Here is an 18,092-nt window from a genome sequence, read left to right on the forward strand (position 1 = left end):
TTATTTTTATTATTTTATTACTTCCCTTCTACGTGACTTTACCGAAAAAACCAAGAAGGTTGAAATTATGTCTGCTTTTATTATTTTCAATATATACTCACCATCATACTCACGCATTCACCATCATACTCACACACAAGCACACACACATCAACAGTCGCCATTCACCACTACGTGGTGGTGACGTCAGGTGCCATGGTTTGACGGCTATACACTTACACACACTAACACACACACCTCTATACACTCACACACACCTACACACACACACCTCTACAATTACACACACCTACAGACCTCTATATACTTATACACACCTACACCTCTATACACTTACACAACTACACACACACCTCTAGACACTTACACACAGCTACACATACACCTCTATACATTTACACACACCTACACACAACACACCTCTATACGCTCACACACACCTACACACATCTCTAGACACTTACACACCCCTACACACTTACACACACTAACACACACACCTCTATACACCTACATACACCTCTATACACCGACACACACCTACACGCACACACCTCTATACACTTACACAGACCTACACACATCCCTATACGCTTACACACACCTACATACACCTCTATACACTTACACACACCTCTATACACTTACACACACCTACACACACACACCTCTATACACCTACACACACCTCTATACACCGACACACACCTACACGGACACACCTCTATACACTTACACAGACCTACACACATCTCTATACGCTTACACACACCTACATACACCTCTATACGCTTACACAAACCTACACACACACACCTCTATACACCTACACACACCTCTATACACCGACACACACCTACACACACCTCTATACACTCACACACACTGACACACACCTCTATACACTTACACAGACCTACACACATCTCTATACGCTTACACACACCTACATACACCTCTATACACTTACACACAACTCTATACACTTACACACACCACCGACACACACACACACACCTCCACACACTTACACACCCTTACACACACTATATACTTACACACACCTACACACACACACACCTCTATACACTTACACACCTACACACACACCTTTAGACATTTACACACCTACTCACACACCTACACACACCTCTATACACTTACACACACTAACACACACACATCTATACACTCACACACCTACACACACCACTATAGACTTACACACACCACTATAGACTTACACACACCTATACATACACCTCTATACACTTACACACACCTACACACACACCTCTATACACTTACACGCACCTACACACACACCTCTATATACTTACACACACCTACACACACCTCTATACACTGACACACCTACACACACACACACCTCTATACACTTACACACACCTACACACACCACTATACACTTACACACACCTACACACACCACTATACACTTACACACACCTACACACACCTCTATACACTGACACACCTACACACACACCTTTATACATTTACACACCTACTCACACACCTACACACACCTCTATACACTTACACACACCTACACACACCACTATACACTTACACACACCTACACACACCTCTCTATACACTTACACATACCTACACACCCCTCTATACACTTACACATACCTACACACCCCTCTATACACTTACACACACCTACACATACACCTCTATACACTTACACAAACCTACACACACACACCTCTATACACTTACACACACCTACACACAACACCCCTCTATACGCTCACACACACCTACACACACCTCTAGACCCTTACACACCCCTACACACACACCTCTATACACTCACACACACCTACACATACACCTCTATACACTTACACAAACCTACACACACACACACCTCTATACACTTACACACACCTACACACAACACCCCTCTATACGCTCACACACACCTACACACACCTCTAGACCCTTACACACCCCTACACACACACACCTCTATTACACCTACACACACCTCTATACACTCACACACACCGACACACACACCTCTAGACACTTACACACACCTACACACACACCTCGATAAACGTACACACACCTACACACACCTCTATACACTGACACACACCTACACACACACCTCTAGACACTTACACACACCCTTACACACACACCTCTATATACTTACACACACCTACACACACCGACACACACACCTCTGCACACTTACACACCCTTACACATACACACCTCTATACACTTACACACACCTACACACACCTCTATTGGGTACGAGATTGAATGGGTGGCTGGCTGAGTGGTTGAGAAGATGGGTATGCGAATTTATGGGTGAGTGAGTCGGTGAGTGAATGGGTGAGTGTTTCGGAGGGTTCATGAGTGAGTGGATGGGCTATGGGTGAGAGGGTGGGTATTTGAGTAAGTGGTGCGAGTGAATCGGTGAATGGGTGGGTGTTTGAGTGAGTGAGTCAGAAAATGGGGTGCCACGGGGGTGAGATGTTAACTTCCTCACCTAGTGTATACAGGAGGTTGTCGATTCGATCCCGACCCTGTCGCAAGTATATTTGATTGTGCTTGTTCTCCTCGTGGTCGCGTAGATTTTTCTCCAGGTCCACGGGGTTTTCCCTCTGCATTGAGAATAAAATTGCATTCAGAGGATTTGGCTGCAATGCATGTGTATGTGATAAGCGACATCGTTAACCTGTCATTTGTAACAAGGTCACTTTTGAAAAAGATCTATATAGCCCTGTAGGTCTTATCTGGTAAAATAAAAACAGTTTAGTTTTTGTTTTGTGGGTGAGTGGATGAGTGAGTGAATGGGTGGGTTGGTGGTTGGGTGGTTGAATGGGGGTTGGGTGGGTGAGTTGGTGGGTGGCTGAGTCAGTGGCTGGGTCATTGTGTGAGTGGATGGGTATTTGAGTAAGTGGTGTGAGTCAGTAGGTGAATGGGTGGATGTTTGGGTGAGTGGCTGGGTAAGTTAGTGTAGGAGGTTGAGTGGATAAGTTAGTGTGTGAGTGGGTGGGTGGGTGAGTGAGTCAGAGAATGGGGCACCACGGTGGTGAGATGTTAACTACCTTGCCTAGTATACAGGAGGTCATGGAATCGATCCCGACCCTGCCGCCTGTATATTTGGAGTTTGCATCTTATCCCTGTGGTCACCTGGATTTTTCTCCGGGTCCTCCTGTTTTTCCCTCCACATTTATAATCAACACACGTTTGGAGTATTTGGTTGCTATGCATTTTTACGTAATTAGCCACTTCGTTGAGCTATCATGTGGCCAAGTTGCTTCTGAAAGAAGAGCTGCATAGCTCAGTGAGCCTTACCTGCTAAAATATATATTTTTTCATTCCCCCTCCCTCTGTCCACTCAGCAGTATAAATGGGAACAGTGCAGTCGATGGGCAATTTGTGTGTAGTGGGATACAGTGTGGGTAATCCCACCTCCTATACAATGTCTGGCCAGCAGGGAACAGGAGGCCAAAACTATCTCGAGGGGCTTTCTCGAGCTCCTCGAGTGGAGGTCCATCTGTCAGCATTGAGGAAGCAATTGCTGGGCTGCATGCACTTCAACTTAAGTAGTGCCACCTCAGGTGATATCAATACGCGAATAAGTAGAATAGTTGCTTAAACTGAGAGTGGCTGTTTAGAATAAACTATTAAACTAAATGAAAATGGCTTCAAGTGGAAATGTGTAGCAATGTATAGCACTCTTTAAACACATTTTTTTTTATGTGGAGGTAAAAACTGGAGTACCCAGAGAACGATCCACACCACCACAGAGAGAACATGCAAACTCCAAATACACAGGTGGCAGGGTCGGGATCAATCCCACGGCCTGTATACCAGACGAGGTATTTAACATCTGTACCAGGGCAAGCCATACATGGAGCTGGAGTGGACCGTGTGCCCCACTGCACTATGAACCCAACATGACCAGGCTGTGGTCCCTCTCGCCTGGCTCGTTGAGAGGCTCGCCCACCGCACGGGCGTCGTCATGAAGAAGCTGCTGGGAGGAAGAATATCTCACAATACCAGAAGAGGTGAGCACTACACATAGAGTGGGTGATTAACTGGGTGGGTCTGTGAGTGAGTCAGTGGGTCAGTGGTTGAGGGAGTCGGTGAGTGGGTGAGTGAGTGTGTTAGAGATTAAGTGGGTTGCAGGGTAAGTGGGTGGGTGAGGTAGTGAGTCAGTGGGTGGGTGAATAGGTGAATAGATGGGTTTGTGAGTGGGTGGATGATTGAGTTAGTGGGTGGATGGGTGAGGGAATATGGGAGGTTGAGTGGGTGAGTCAGAGATATACAGGAGGTTGTGTATTTTATCCCAGCCCTTCCGCCTGTATATATGGAGTTTGCATATTCTCCCTGTGGTCACGTGGTATTTTCCCGGTTTTCCGGGTTGTCCCTCCACATTTGAAAATGCATTTATAGAATTTGGTTGATATTCTTGGTTCTTTCAATAAAGTCACGTAGAAGGGAAATAATAAAATTATTCAAATAAAACAATAAAATTCTCACATTTCAATTGCAACACAAGCAATCATCAGGTGTGAAAACCACAGCAAGAACATTTCTGAAAAAAAGTGGCGTTTTTTTTTACTTTAGTACAACGGACAGCGACGAGTGTTGTTCAGACTGACGAGTCCATCTATGCTCGGAACGGAGAAGGGTGGAGAGAAGAAGAATGGAATGCGGTCTGAAATTCACCGCAAACGTGAATACAATAAATCAAGACCCGAAATGGTTTATCACATCCTTGCAATGATTGCTAAGCCAGAATCCATCTACTCGGTTGAAATTGTCTCTGTGTTTGTAGATGTGGATCGCCTCATGAACGAATCTCTCATGGTAGCCGGATGGCTTGCACAGAACCTCCATCTTGGAGAAGTCAATGTCATGTGAGCCCACTGAATTATAACAATGGTCTGCCATGGCTGAGGTGTTGGTCCTACCGTGTTTTAGGTCTGCCCTTGTGTTCACGGATGCGGTCCGAGACATGTCGTTTGGTTTTCCAATGTAACTGCTACCACAGAGGCGAGTTGAGGTGATAGGTGAGGAAGACAAGGTGAGGTGATGGTTGAGGTGGGGGACGAGCTGAGGTGATGGGTGACGAGGTGAGGTGATGAGTAAGGACAGACGAGGTGATGGAGCTTAACGAGACGAGGCGATGAGTGAGGAGGATGAAGTGAGGTGATGAGTGAGGAGGGGGACGAGGTGAGGTGATGGGTGAGGAGAGACGAGGTGAGGTGATGGTTGAGGAGAGACGAGGTGCGGTGATGTGTTAGGACAGACGAGGTGAGGTGATGGGTGAGGAGGGGGACGAGGTGAGGTGATGGTTGAGAAGAGACGAAGTGAGGTGATGGGTGAGGAGGGGGACGAGGTGAGGTGATGGGTGAGGAGGGGGACGGGGTGAGGTGATGAGTAAGGAGGGAGACGAGGTGAGGCGATGAGTGAGGAGAAGGACGAGGTGAGGCAATGGGTGAGGAGGGGGACGAGGTGAGGTGATGGGTGAGGAGGGGGACGAGGTGAGGTGATGAGTCAGGAGGGAGACGAGGTGAGGTGATGGGTGAGGAGGGAGACGAGGTGAGGTGATGAGTGAGGAGGGGGACGAGGTGAGGTGATGAGTGAGGAGGGAAACGAGGTGAGGTGATGGGTGAGGAGGCGGACGAGGTGATGGGTGGAGGGGGACGAGGTGAGGTGATGAGTGAGGAGGGAGACGAGGTGAGGTGATGGGTGAGGAGGGGGACGAGGTGAGGTGATGGGTGAGGAGGGGGACGAGGTGAGGTGATGAGTGAGGAGGGAGACGAGGTGAGGTGATGGGTGAGGAGGGGGACGAGGTGAGGTGATGAGTGAGGAGGGGGACGAGGTGAGGTGATGGGTGAGGAGGGGGACGAGGTGAGGTGATGGGTGAGGAGGGGGACGAGGTGAGGTGATGAGTGAGGAGGGAGACGAGGTGAGGAGATGGGTGAGGAGGGGGACGAGGTGAGGCGATGGGTGAGGAGGGGGACGAGGTGAGGCGATGGGTGAGGAGGGGGACGAGGTGAGGTGATGAGTGAGGAGAAGGACGAGGTGAGGCGATGGGTGAGGAGGGGGACGAGGTGAGGCGATGGGTGAGGAGGAGGACGAGGTGAGGTGATGAGTGAGGAGGGAGACGAGGTGAGGCGATGGGTGAGGAGGGGGACGAGGTGAGGCGATGGGTGAGGAGGGGGACGAGGTGAGGCGATGGGTGAGGAGGGGGACGAGGTGAGGCGATGGGTGAGGGGGACGAGGTGAGGCGATGGGTGAGGAGGGGGACGAGGTGAGGCGATGGGTGAGGAGGGGGACGAGGTGAGGCGATGAGTGAGGAGGGGGACGAGGTGAGGCGATGGGTGAGGAGGGGGACGAGGTGAGGCGATGAGTGAGGAGGGGGACGAGGTGAGGTGATGAGTGAGGAGGGGGACGAGGTGAGGCGATGAGTGAGGAGGGGGACGAGGTGAGGCGATGGGTGAGGAGGGGGACGAGGTGAGGCGATGGGTGAGGAGGGGGACGAGGTGCGGTGATGGGTGAGGAGGGGGACGAGGTGAGGTGATGAGTGATGAGGGAGACGAGGTGAGGTGATGGGTGAGGAGGGGGACGAGGTGAGGTGATGAGTGAGGAGGGGGACGAGGTGAGGCGATGGGTGAGGAGGGGGACGAGGTGAGGCGATGGGTGAGGAGGGGGATGAGGTGAGGCGATGGGTGAGGAGGGGGATGAGGTGAGGCGATGGGTGAGGAGGGGGGCGAGGTGAGGCGATGAGTGAGGAGGGGGACGAGGTGAGGCGATGAGTGAGGAGGGGGACGAGGTGAGGCAATGGGTGAGGAGGGGGACGAGGTGAGGCGATGGGTGAGGAGGGGGACGAGGTGAGGTGATGGGTGAGGAGGGGGACGAGGTGCGGTGATGAGTGAGGAGGGGGACGAGGTGAGGTGATGGGTGAGGAGGGAGACGAGGTGAGGTGATGGGTGAGGAGGGGGACGAGGTGAGGTGATGAGTGAGGAGGAGGACGAGGTGAGGTGATGGATGAGGAGGGGGACGAGGTGAGGCGATGGGTGAGGAGGGGGACGAGGTGAGGCGATGGGTGAGGAGGGGGACGAGGTGAGGCGATGAGTGAGGAGGGGGACAAGGTGAGGCGATGGGTGAGGAGGGGGACGAGGTGAGGCGATGGGTGAGGAGGGGGACGAGGTGAGGTGATGAGTGAGGAGGGGGACGAGGTGAGGTGATGGGTGAGGAGGGGGACGAGGTGAGGCGATGGGTGAGGAGGGGGACGAGGTGAGGCGATGGGTGAGGAGGGGGACGAGGTGATGGGTGAGGAGGGGGACGAGGTGAGGTGATGAGTGAAGAGGGGGACAAGGTGAGGCGATGGGTGAGGAGGGAGACGAGGTGAGGCGATGGGTGAAGAGGGGGACGAGGTGAGGCGATGGGTGAGGAGGGGAACGAGGTGAGGCGATGGGTGAGGAGGGGGACGAGGTGAGGCGATGGGTGAGGAAGGGGATGAGGTGAGGTGATGAGTGAGGAGGGAGACGAGGTGAGGCGATGGGTGAGGAGGGGGACGAGGTGAGGTGATGAGTGAGGAGGGGGACGAGGTGAGGTGATGGGTGAGGAGGGGGACGAGGTGAGGCGATGGGTGAGGAGGGGGACGAGGTGAGGTGATGAGTGAGGAAGGAGACGAGGTGAGGCGATGGGTGAGGAGGGGGACGAGGTGAGGCGATGGGTGAGGAGGGGGACGAGGTGAGGCGATGGTTTAGGTGAGGTGATGGGTGGCGAGGTGAGGTGATGGTTGAGGGTGACGAGGTGAGGTGATGTTTGAGAAGAGACGAGGTGAGGTGATGGGTGAGGAGGGGGACGAGGTGAGGTGATGGGTGAGGAGGGGGACGAGGTGAGGTGATGAGTGAGGAGGGGGACGAGGTGAGGTGATGAGTGAGGAGGGGGACGAGGTGAGGCGATGGGTGAGGAGGGGGACGAGGTGAGGCGATGGGTGAGGAGGGGGACGAGGTGAGGTGATGAGTGAGGAGGGGGACGAGGTGAGGTGATGAGTGAGGAGGGGGACGAGGTGAGGTGATGGGTGAGGAGGGGGACGAGGTGAGGTGATGGGTTAGGTGAGGTGATGGGTGGCGAGGTGATGGGTGAGAAGGTGAGGTGATGGGTGAGGAGAGATGAGGTGAGGCGATGGGTGAGGAGGGGGACGAGGTGAGGCGATGGGTGAGGAGGGAGACGAGGTGAGGTGATGGGTTAGGTGAGGTGATGGGTGGCGAGGTGATGGGTGAGAAGGTGAGGTGATGGGTGAGGAGAGACGAGGTGAGGCGATGGGTGAGGAGGGGGACGAGGTGAGGCGATGGGTGAGGAGGGAGACGAGGTGAGGCGATGGGTGAGGAGGGGGACGAGGTGAGGCGATGGGTGAGGAGGGGGACGAGGTGAGGCGATGGGTGAGGAGGGGGACGAGGTGAGGCGATGGGTGAGGAGGGAGACGAGGTGAGGCGATGGGTGAGGAGGGGGACGAGGTGAGGCGATGGGTGAGGAGGGAGACGAGGTGAGGCGATGGGTGAGGAGGGGGACGAGGTGAGGCGATGGGGGAGGAGGGGGACGAGGTGAGGCGATGGGTGAGGAGGGAGACGAGGTGAGGCGATGGGTGAGGAGGGGGACGAGGTGAGGTGATGGGTGAGGAGGGGGACGAGGTGAGGTGATGGGTGAGGAGGGGGACGACGTGAGGCGATGGGTGAGGAGGGGGACGAGGTGAGGTGATGGGTGAGGAGGGGGACGAGGTGAGGCGATGGGTGAGGAGGGGGACGAGGTGAGGTGATGAGTGAGGAGGGGGACGAGGTGAGGAGATGGGTGAGGAGGGGGACGAGGTGAGGCGATGGGTGAGGAGGGAGACGAGGTGAGGCGATGGGTGAGGAGGGGGACGAGGTGAGGTGATGGGTGAGGAGGGGGACGAGGTGAGGCGATGGGTGAGTAGGGGGACGAGGTGAGGTGATGGGTGAGGAGGGAGACGAGGTGAGGTGATGGGTGAGGAGGGGGACGAGGTGAGGTGATGAGTGAGGAGGAGGACGAGGTGAGGTGATGGATGAGGAGGGGGACGAGGTGAGGCGATGGGTGAGGAGGGGGACGAGGTGAGGCGATGGGTGAGGAGGGGGACGAGGTGAGGCGATGGGTGAGGAGGGGGACGAGGTGAGGTGATGAGTGAGGAGGGGGACGAGGTGAGGTGATGGGTGAGGAGCGGGACGAGGTGAGGCGATGGGTGAGGAGGGGGACGAGGTGAGGCGATGGGTGAGGAGGGGGACGAGGTGATGGGTGAGGAGGGGGACGAGGTGAGGTGATGAGTGAAGAGGGGGACGAGGTGAGGCGATGGGTGAGGAGGGAGACGAGGTGAGGCGATGGGTGAAGAGGGGGACGAGGTGAGGCGATGGGTGAGGAGGGGAACGAGGTGAGGCGATGGGTGAGGAGGGGGACGAGGTGAGGCGATGGGTGAGGAAGGGGATGAGGTGAGTTGATGAGTGAGGAGGGAGACGAGGTGAGGCGATGGGTGAGGAGGGGGACGAGGTGAGGTGATGAGTGAGGAGGGGGACGAGGTGAGGTGATGGGTGAGGAGGGGGACGAGGTGAGGCGATGGGTGAGGAGGGGGACGAGGTGAGGTGATGAGTGAGGAGGGAGACGAGGTGAGGCGATGGGTGAGGAGGGGGACGAGGTGAGGCGATGGGTGAGGAGGGGGACGAGGTGAGGCGATGGTTTAGGTGAGGTGATGGGTGGCGAGGTGAGGTGATGGTTGAGGGTGACGAGGTGAGGTGATGGTTGAGAAGAGACGAGGTGAGGTGATGGGTGAGGGGGACGAGGTGAGGTGATGGGTGAGGAGGGGGACGAGGTGAGGTGATGAGTGAGGAGGGGGACGAGGTGAGGTGATGAGTGAGGAGGGGGACGAGGTGAGGCGATGGGTGAGGAGGGGGACGAGGTGAGGCGATGGGTGAGGAGGGGGACGAGGTGAGGTGATGAGTGAGGAGGGGGACGAGGTGAGGTGATGAGTGAGGAGGGGGACGAGGTGAGGTGATGGGTGAGGAGGGGGACGAGGTGAGGTGATGGGTTAGGTGAGGTGATGGGTGGCGAGGTGATGGGTGAGAAGGTGAGGTGATGGGTGAGGAGAGATGAGGTGAGGCGATGGGTGAGGAGGGGGACGAGGTGAGGCGATGGGTGAGGAGGGAGACGAGGTGAGGTGATGGGTTAGGTGAGGTGATGGGTGGCGAGGTGATGGGTGAGAAGGTGAGGTGATGGGTGAGGAGAGACGAGGTGAGGCGATGGGTGAGGAGGGGGACGAGGTGAGGCGATGGGTGAGGAGGGAGACGAGGTGAGGCGATGGGTGAGGAGGGGGACGAGGTGAGGCGATGGGTGAGGAGGGGGACGAGGTGAGGCGATGGGTGAGGAGGGGGACGAGGTGAGGCGATGGGTGAGGAGGGAGACGAGGTGAGGCGATGGGTGAGGAGGGGGACGAGGTGAGGCGATGGGTGAGGAGGGGGACGAGGTGAGGCGATGGGTGAGGAGGGAGACGAGGTGAGGCGATGGGTGAGGAGGGGGACGAGGTGAGGCGATGGGGGAGGAGGGGGACGAGGTGAGGCGATGGGTGAGGAGGGAGACGAGGTGAGGAGATGGGTGAGGAGGGGGACGAGGTGAGGCGATGGGTGAGGAGGGAGACGAGGTGAGGCGATGGGTGAGGAGGGGGACGAGGTGAGGTGATGGGTGAGGAGGGGGACGAGGTGAGGCGATGGGTGAGTAGGGGGACGAGGCGAGGTGATGGGTGAGGAGGGGGACGAGGTGAGGCGATGGGTGAGGAGGGGGACGAGGTGAGGCGATGGGTGAGGAGGGGGACGAGGTGAGGAGTGAGGAGGGGGACGAGGTGAGGTGATGAGTGAGGAGGGGGACGAGGTGAGGTGATGGGTGAAAAGGAGGACGAGGTGAGGTGATGGTTTAGGTGAGGTGATGGGTGGCGAGGTGATGGGTGAGAAGGTGAGGTGATGGGTGAGGAGAGACAAGGTGAGGTGATGGTTGAGGAGGGGGGACGAGGTGAGGTGATGGGTTAGGTGAGGTGATGGGTGGCGAGGTGATGGGTGAGAAGGTGAGGTGATGGGTGAGGAGAGACGAGGTGAGGCGATGGGTGAGGAGGGGGACGAGGTGAGGCGATGGGTGAGAAGGGAGACGAGGTGAGGCGATGGGTGAGGAGGGGGACGAGGTGAGGCGATGGGTGAGGAGGGAGACGAGGTGAGGCGATGGGTGAGGAGGGGGACGAGGTGAGGTGATGGGTGAGGAGGGGGACGAGGTGAGGCGATGGGTGAGTAGGGGGACGAGGCGAGGTGATGGGTGAGGAGGGGGACGAGGTGAGGCGATGGGTGAGGAGGGGGACGAGGTGAGGCGATGGGTGAGGAGGGGGACGAGGTGAGGAGTGAGGAGGGGGACGAGGTGAGGTGATGAGTGAGGAGGGGGACGAGGTGAGGTGATGGGTGAAAAGGGGGACGAGGTGAGGTGATGGTTTAGGTGAGGTGATGGGTGGCGAGGTGATGGGTGAGAAGGTGAGGTGATGGGTGAGGAGAGACAAGGTGAGGTGATGGTTGAGGAGGGGGACGAGGTGAGGTGATGGGTTAGGTGAGGTGATGGGTGGCGAGGTGATGGGTGAGAAGGTGAGGTGATGGGTGAGGAGAGACGAGGTGAGGCGATGGGTGAGGAGGGGGACGAGGTGAGGCGATGGGTGAGAAGGGAGACGAGGTGAGGCGATGGGTGAGGAGGGGGACGAGGTGAGGCGATGGGTGAGGAGGGGGACGAGGTGAGGCGATGGGTGAGGAGGGAGACGAGGTGAGGTGGGGGACGAGGTGAGGTGATGGGTGAGGAGGGGGACGAGGTGAGGTGATGAGTGAGGAGGGGGACGAGGTGAGGCGATGGGTGAGGAGGGGGACGAGGTGAGGCGATGGGTGAGGATGGGGACGAGGTGAGGTGATGGGTGAGGAGGGGGACGAGGTGAGGTGATGGGTGAGGAGGGGGACGAGGTGAGGCGATGGGTGAGGAGGGGGATGAGGTGAGGTGATGAGTGAGGAGGGGGACGAGGTGAGGTGATGGGTGAGGAGGGGGACGAGGTGAGGTGATGAGTGGAGGGGGACGAGGTGAGGCGATGGGTGAGGAGGGGGACGAGGTGAGGCGATGGGTGAGGAGGGGGACGAGGTGAGGCGATGGGTGAGGAGGGGGACGAGGTGAGGCGATGGGTGAGGAGGGGGACGAGGTGAGGTGATGAGTGAGGAGGGGGACGAGGTGAGGTGATGGGTGAGGAGGGGGACGAGGTGAGGTGATGGTTTAGGTGAGGTCATGGGTGGCGAGGTGATGGGTGAGAAGGTGAGGTGATGGGTGAGGAGAGACAAGGTGAGGTGATGGTTGAGGAGGGGGACGAGGTGAGGTGATGGGTTAGGTGAGGTGATGGGTGAGAAGGTGAGGCGATGGGTGAGGAGAGACGAGGTGAGGCGATGGGTGAGGAGGGGGACGAGGTGAGGCGATGGGTGAGGAGGGGGACGAGGTGAGGCGATGGGTGAGGAGGGGGACGAGGTGAGGTGATGGGTGAGGAGGAGGACGAGGTGAGGTGATGGGTGAGGAGGGGGACGAGGTGAGGCGATGGGTGAGGAGGGGGACGAGGTGAGGCGATGGGTGAGGAGGGGGACGAGGTGAGGTGATGAGTGAGGAGGGGGACGAGGTGAGGCGATGGGTGAGGAGGGGGATGAGGTGAGGTGATGAGTGAGGAGGGGGACGAGGTGAGGTGATGGGTGAGGAGGGGGACGAGGTGAGGTGATGAGTGAGAAGGGGGACGAGGTGAGGCGATGGGTGAGGAGGGGGACGAGGTGAGGTGATGGGTGAGGTGAGGTGATGGGTGAGGAGAGACGAGGTGAGGCGATGGGTGAGGAGAGACGAGGTGAGGCGATGGGTGAGGAGGGGGACGAGGTGAGGCGATGGGTGAGGAGGGGGACGAGGTGAGGCGATGGGTGAGGAGGGCGACGAGGTGAGGTGATGGGTGAGGAGGGGGACGAGGTGAGGTGATGGGTGAGGAGGAAGACGAGGTGAGGCGATGGGTGAGGAGGGGGACGAGGTGAGGTGATGAGTGAGGAGGGGGACGAGGTGAGGCGATGGGTGAGGAGGGGGATGAGGTGAGGTGATGAGTGAGGAGGGGGACGAGGTGAGGCGATGGGTGAGGAGGGGGACGAGGTGAGGCAATGAGTGAGGAGGGGGACGAGGTGAGGCGATGGGTGAGGAGGGGGACGAGGTGAGGCGATGGGTGAGGAGGGGGACGAGGTGAGGTGATGGGTGAGGAGGGGGACGAGGTGAGGTGATGGGTGAGGAGGGGGACGAGGTGAGGCGATGGGTGAGGAGGGGGACGAGGTGAGGCGATGGGTGAGGAGGGGGACGAGGTGAGGCGATGGGTGAGGAGGGGGACGAGGTGAGGTGATGAGTGAAGAGGGGGACGAGGTGAGGTGATGGGTGAGGAGGGGGACGAGGTGAGGTGATGGTTTAGGTGAGGTCATGGGTGGCGAGGTGATGGGTGAGAAGGTGAGGTGATGGGTGAGGAGAGACAAGGTGAGGTGATGGTTGAGGAGGGGGACGAGGTGAGGTGATGGGTTAGGTGAGGTGATGGGTGAGAAGGTGAGTTGATGGGTGAGGAGAGACGAGGTGAGGCGATGGGTGAGGAGGGGGATGAGGTGAGGCGATGGGTGAGGAGGGGGACGAGGTGAGGCGATGGGTGAGGAGGGGGACGAGGTGAGGTGATGGGTGAGGAGGGGAACGAGGTGAGGTGATGGGTGAGGAGGAGGACGAGGTGAGGTGATGGGTGAGGAGGGGGACGAGGTGAGGCGATGGGTGAGGAGGGGGACGAGGTGAGGTGATGAGTGAGAAGGGGGACGAGCTGAGGTGATGGGTTAGGAGGGGGACGAGGTGAGGTGATGAGTGAGGAGGGGGACGAGGTGAGGCGATGGGTGAGGAGGGGGATGAGGTGAGGCGATGGGTGAGGAGGGGGACGAGGTGAGGTGATGGGTGAGGAGGGGGACAAGGTGAGGTGATGAGTGAGGAGGGGGACGAGGTGAGGCGATGGGTGAGGAGGTGGACGAGGTGAGGTGATGAGTGAGGAGGGGGACGAGGTGAGGTGATGGGTGAGGAGGGGGACGAGGTGAGGTGATGGTTTAGGTGAGGTGATGGGTGGCGAGGTGATGGGTGAGAAGGTGAGGTGATGGGTGAGGAGAGACAAGGTGAGGTGATGGTTGAGGAGGGGGACGAGGTGAGGTGATGGGTTAGGTGAGGTGATGGGTGGCGAGGTGATGGGTGAGAAGGTGAGGTGATGGGTGAGGAGAGACGAGGTGAGGCGATGGGTGAGGAGGGGGACGAGGTGAGGTGATGGGTGAGGAGGGAGACGAGGTGAGGCGATGGGTGAGGAGGGGGACGAGGTGAGGCGATGGGTGAGGAGGGGGACGAGGTGAGGCAATGGGTGAGGAGGGAGACGAGGTGAGGTGATGGGTGAGGAGGGGGACGAGGTGAGGTGATGGGTGAGGAGGGGGATGATGTGAGGCGATGGGTGAAGAGGGGGACGAGGTGAGGCGATGGGTGAGGAGGGGGACGAGGTGAGGCGATGGGTGAGGAGGGGGACGAGGTGAGGCGATGGGTGAGGAGGGGGACGAGGTGAGGCGATGGGTGAGGAGGGGGACGAGGTGAGGCGATGGGTGAGGAGGGAGACGAGGTGAGGCGATGGGTGAGGAGGGGGACGAGGTGAGGTGATGGGTGAGTAGGGGGATGAGGTGAGGTGATGGGTGAGGAGGGGGACGAGGTGAGGCGATTGGTGAGGAGGGGGACGAGGTGAGGTGATGGGTGAGGAGGGAGACGAGGTGAGGCAATGGGTGAGGAGGGGGACGAGGTGAGGTGATGGGTGAGGAAGGGGACGAGGTGAGGCGATGGGTGAGGAGGGGGACGAGGTGAGGTGATGGGGAGAGGTTGATGAGGTTGTGAGGATGGTGAGGAACGAGATGCACAGCTTCCAACCTTACTGATGTCGATGGCGGTCCACGGGGCCCCCGTGGTGCCCGAGGGCGGCATCGCCGAGGCGGCGCTTGGGCCTCCATGCGGGCGGTGGCGACCACGAGGACGACTCGGAGACAGCCGCCATCGCTGGGGGGGGGGGGGGGGGGTTTCCCGCGCTTTTAGAGACGTGTGACGTCACCCCCTTGCCCCCGTTCACCCCCTCCCCTCCCTTCGTCGCTAAGCGATGATGACGTCACCCCCTTGCCCCCGTTCACCCCCTCCCCTCCCTTCGTCGCTAAGCGATGGTGACGTCACCACGGTGCCTGCTGTGCCAGGCGAGTTGCAGGATGAGGTCACGGGACAGGTGAGGCGATGGTGAGGAGATGGGTGAGGCGATGGGTGAGGCGATGGGTGAGGCGATGGGTGAGGCGATGGGTGAGGCGATGGGTGAGGCGATGGGTGAGGCGATGGGTGAGGCGATGGGTGAGGCGATGGGTGAGGCGATGGGTGAGGCGATGGGTGAGGCGATGGGTGAGGCGATGGGTGGGGAGGGGGACGAGGTGAGGTGATGAGTGAGGAGGGGGACGAGGTGAGGCGATGGGTGAGGAGGGGGACGAGGTGAGGTGATGAGTGAGGAGGGGGACGAGGTGAGGTGATGGGTGAGGAGGGGGACGAGGTGAGGTGATGGTTTAGGTGAGGTGATGGGTGGCGAGGTGATGGGTGAGAAGGTGAGGTGATGGGTGAGGAGAGACAAGGTGAGGTGATGGTTGAGGAGGGGGACGAGGTGAGGTGATGGGTTAGGTGAGGTGATGGGTGGCGAGGTGATGGGTGAGAAGGTGAGGTGATGGGTGAGGAGAGACGAGGTGAGGCGATGGGTGAGGAGGGGGACGAGGTGAGGTGATGGGTGAGGAGGGAGACGAGGTGAGGCGATGGGTGAGGAGGGGGACGAGGTGAGGCGATGGGTGAGGAGGGGGACGAGGTGAGGCAATGGGTGAGGAGGGAGACGAGGTGAGGTGATGGGTGAGGAGGGGGACGAGGTGAGGTGATGGGTGAGGAGGGGGATGATGTGAGGCGATGGGTGAAGAGGGGGACGAGGTGAGGCGATGGGTGAGGAGGGGGACGAGGTGAGGCGATGGGTGAGGAGGGGGACGAGGTGAGGCGATGGGTGAGGAGGGGGACGAGGTGAGGCGATGGGTGAGGAGGGGGACGAGGTGAGGCGATGGGTGAGGAGGGAGACGAGGTGAGGCGATGGGTGAGGAGGGGGACGAGGTGAGGTGATGGGTGAGGAGGGTGTCGAGGTGAGGCGATGGGTGAGTAGGGGGATGAGGTGAGGTGATGGGTGAGGAGGGGGACGAGGTGAGGCGATTGGTGAGGAGGGGGACGAGGTGAGGTGATGGGTGAGGAGGGAGACGAGGTGAGGCAATGGGTGAGGAGGGGGACGAGGTGAGGTGATGGGTGAGGAAGGGGACGAGGTGAGGCGATGGGTGAGGAGGGGGACGAGGTGAGGTGATGGGGAGAGGTTGATGAGGTTGTGAGGATGGTGAGGAACGAGATGCACAGCTTCCAACCTTACTGATGTCGATGGCGGTCCGCGGGGCCCCCGTGGTGCCCGAGGGCGGCATCGCCGAGGCGGCGCTTGGGCCTCCATGCGGGCGGTGGCGACCACGAGGACGACTCGGAGACAGCCGCCATCGCTGGGGGGGGGGGGGGGGGTTTCCCGCGCTTTTAGAGACGTGTGACGTCACCCCCTTGCCCCCGTTCACCCCCTCCCCTCCCTTCGTCGCTAAGCGATGATGACGTCACCCCCTTGCCCCCGTTCACCCCCTCCCCTCCCTTCGTCGCTAAGCGATGGTGACGTCACCACGGTGCCTGCTGTGCCAGGCGAGTTGCAGGATGAGGTCACGGGACGGGTGAGGCGATGGGTGAGGCGATGGGTGAGGCGATGGGTGAGGCGATGGGTGAGGCGATGGGTGAGGCGATGGGTGAGGCGATGGGTGAGGCGATGGGTGAGGCGATGGGTGAGGCGATGGGTGAGGCGATGGGTGAGGCGATGGGTGAGGCGATGGGTGAGGCGATGGGTGAGGCGATGGGTGAGGCGATGGGTGAGGCGATGGGTGAGGCGATGGGTGAGGCGATGGGTGAGGCGATGGGTGAGGCGATGGGTGAGGCGATGGGTGAGGCGATGGGTGAGGCGATGGGTGAGGCGATGGGTGAGGCGATGGGTGAGGCGATGGGTGAGGCGATGGGTGAGGCGATGGGTGAGGCGATGGGTGAGGCGATGGGTGAGGCGATGGGTGAGGCGATGGGTGAGGCGATGGGTGAGGCGATGGGTGAGGCGATGGGTGAGGCGATGGGTGAGGCGATGGGTGAGGCGATGGGTGAGGCGATGGGTGAGGCGATGGGTGAGGCGATGGGTGAGGCGATGGGTGAGGCGATGGGTGAGGCGATGGGTGAGGCGATGGGTGAGGCGATGGGTGAGGCGATGGGTGAGGCGATGGGTGAGGCGATGGGTGAGGCGATGGGTGAGGCGATGGGTGAGGCGATGGGTGAGGCGATGGGTGAGGCGATGGGTGAGGCGATGGGTGAGGCGATGGGTGAGGCGATGGGTGAGGCGATGGGTGAGGCGATGGGTGAGGCGATGGGTGAGGCGATGGGTGAGGCGATGGGTGAGGCGATGGGTGAGGCGATGGGTGAGGCGATGGGTGAGGCGATGGGTGAGGCGATGGGTGAGGCGATGGGTGAGGCGATGGGTGAGGCGATGGGTGAGGCGATGGGTGAGGCGATGGGTGAGGCGATGGGTGAGGCGATGGGTGAGGCGATGGGTGAGGCGATGGGTGAGGCGATGGGTGAGGCGATGGGTGAGGCGATGGGTGAGGCGATGGGTGAGGCGATGGGTGAGGCGATGGGTGAGGCGATGGGTGAGGCGATGGGTGAGGCGATGGGTGAGGCGATGGGTGAGGCGATGGGTGAGGCGATGGGTGAGGCGATGGGTGAGGCGATGGGTGAGGCGATGGGTGAGGCGATGGGTGAGGCGATGG

General features: G+C 59.2%; 1 long non-coding RNA gene across 2 annotated transcripts; it reads right to left on the minus strand.

Annotated features, from left to right (window-relative positions):
* Window positions 1-3,830: 3,830 nt before the first annotated feature.
* On the minus strand, window positions 3,831-16,737 carry LOC144740139 (uncharacterized). 2 transcript variants are annotated; one of them, XR_013589564.1, is made up of 3 exons: window positions 16,628-16,737; window positions 15,076-15,201; window positions 3,831-4,030 (listed from the first exon to the last, which is right to left on the minus strand). It is a non-coding gene; the product is annotated as an uncharacterized LOC144740139 (long non-coding RNA). The 2 variants fall into 2 exon arrangements; XR_013589565.1 differs by having other exon boundaries at window positions 3,833-4,030; window positions 15,081-15,201.
* Window positions 16,738-18,092: the final 1,355 nt, after the last annotated feature.

Source organism: Lampetra planeri, unplaced genomic scaffold, assembly GCF_965212315.1.
Source record: "Lampetra planeri unplaced genomic scaffold, kcLamPlan1.2.h2 scaffold_193, whole genome shotgun sequence".
NCBI lineage: Eukaryota > Metazoa > Chordata > Hyperoartia > Petromyzontiformes > Petromyzontidae > Lampetra > Lampetra planeri.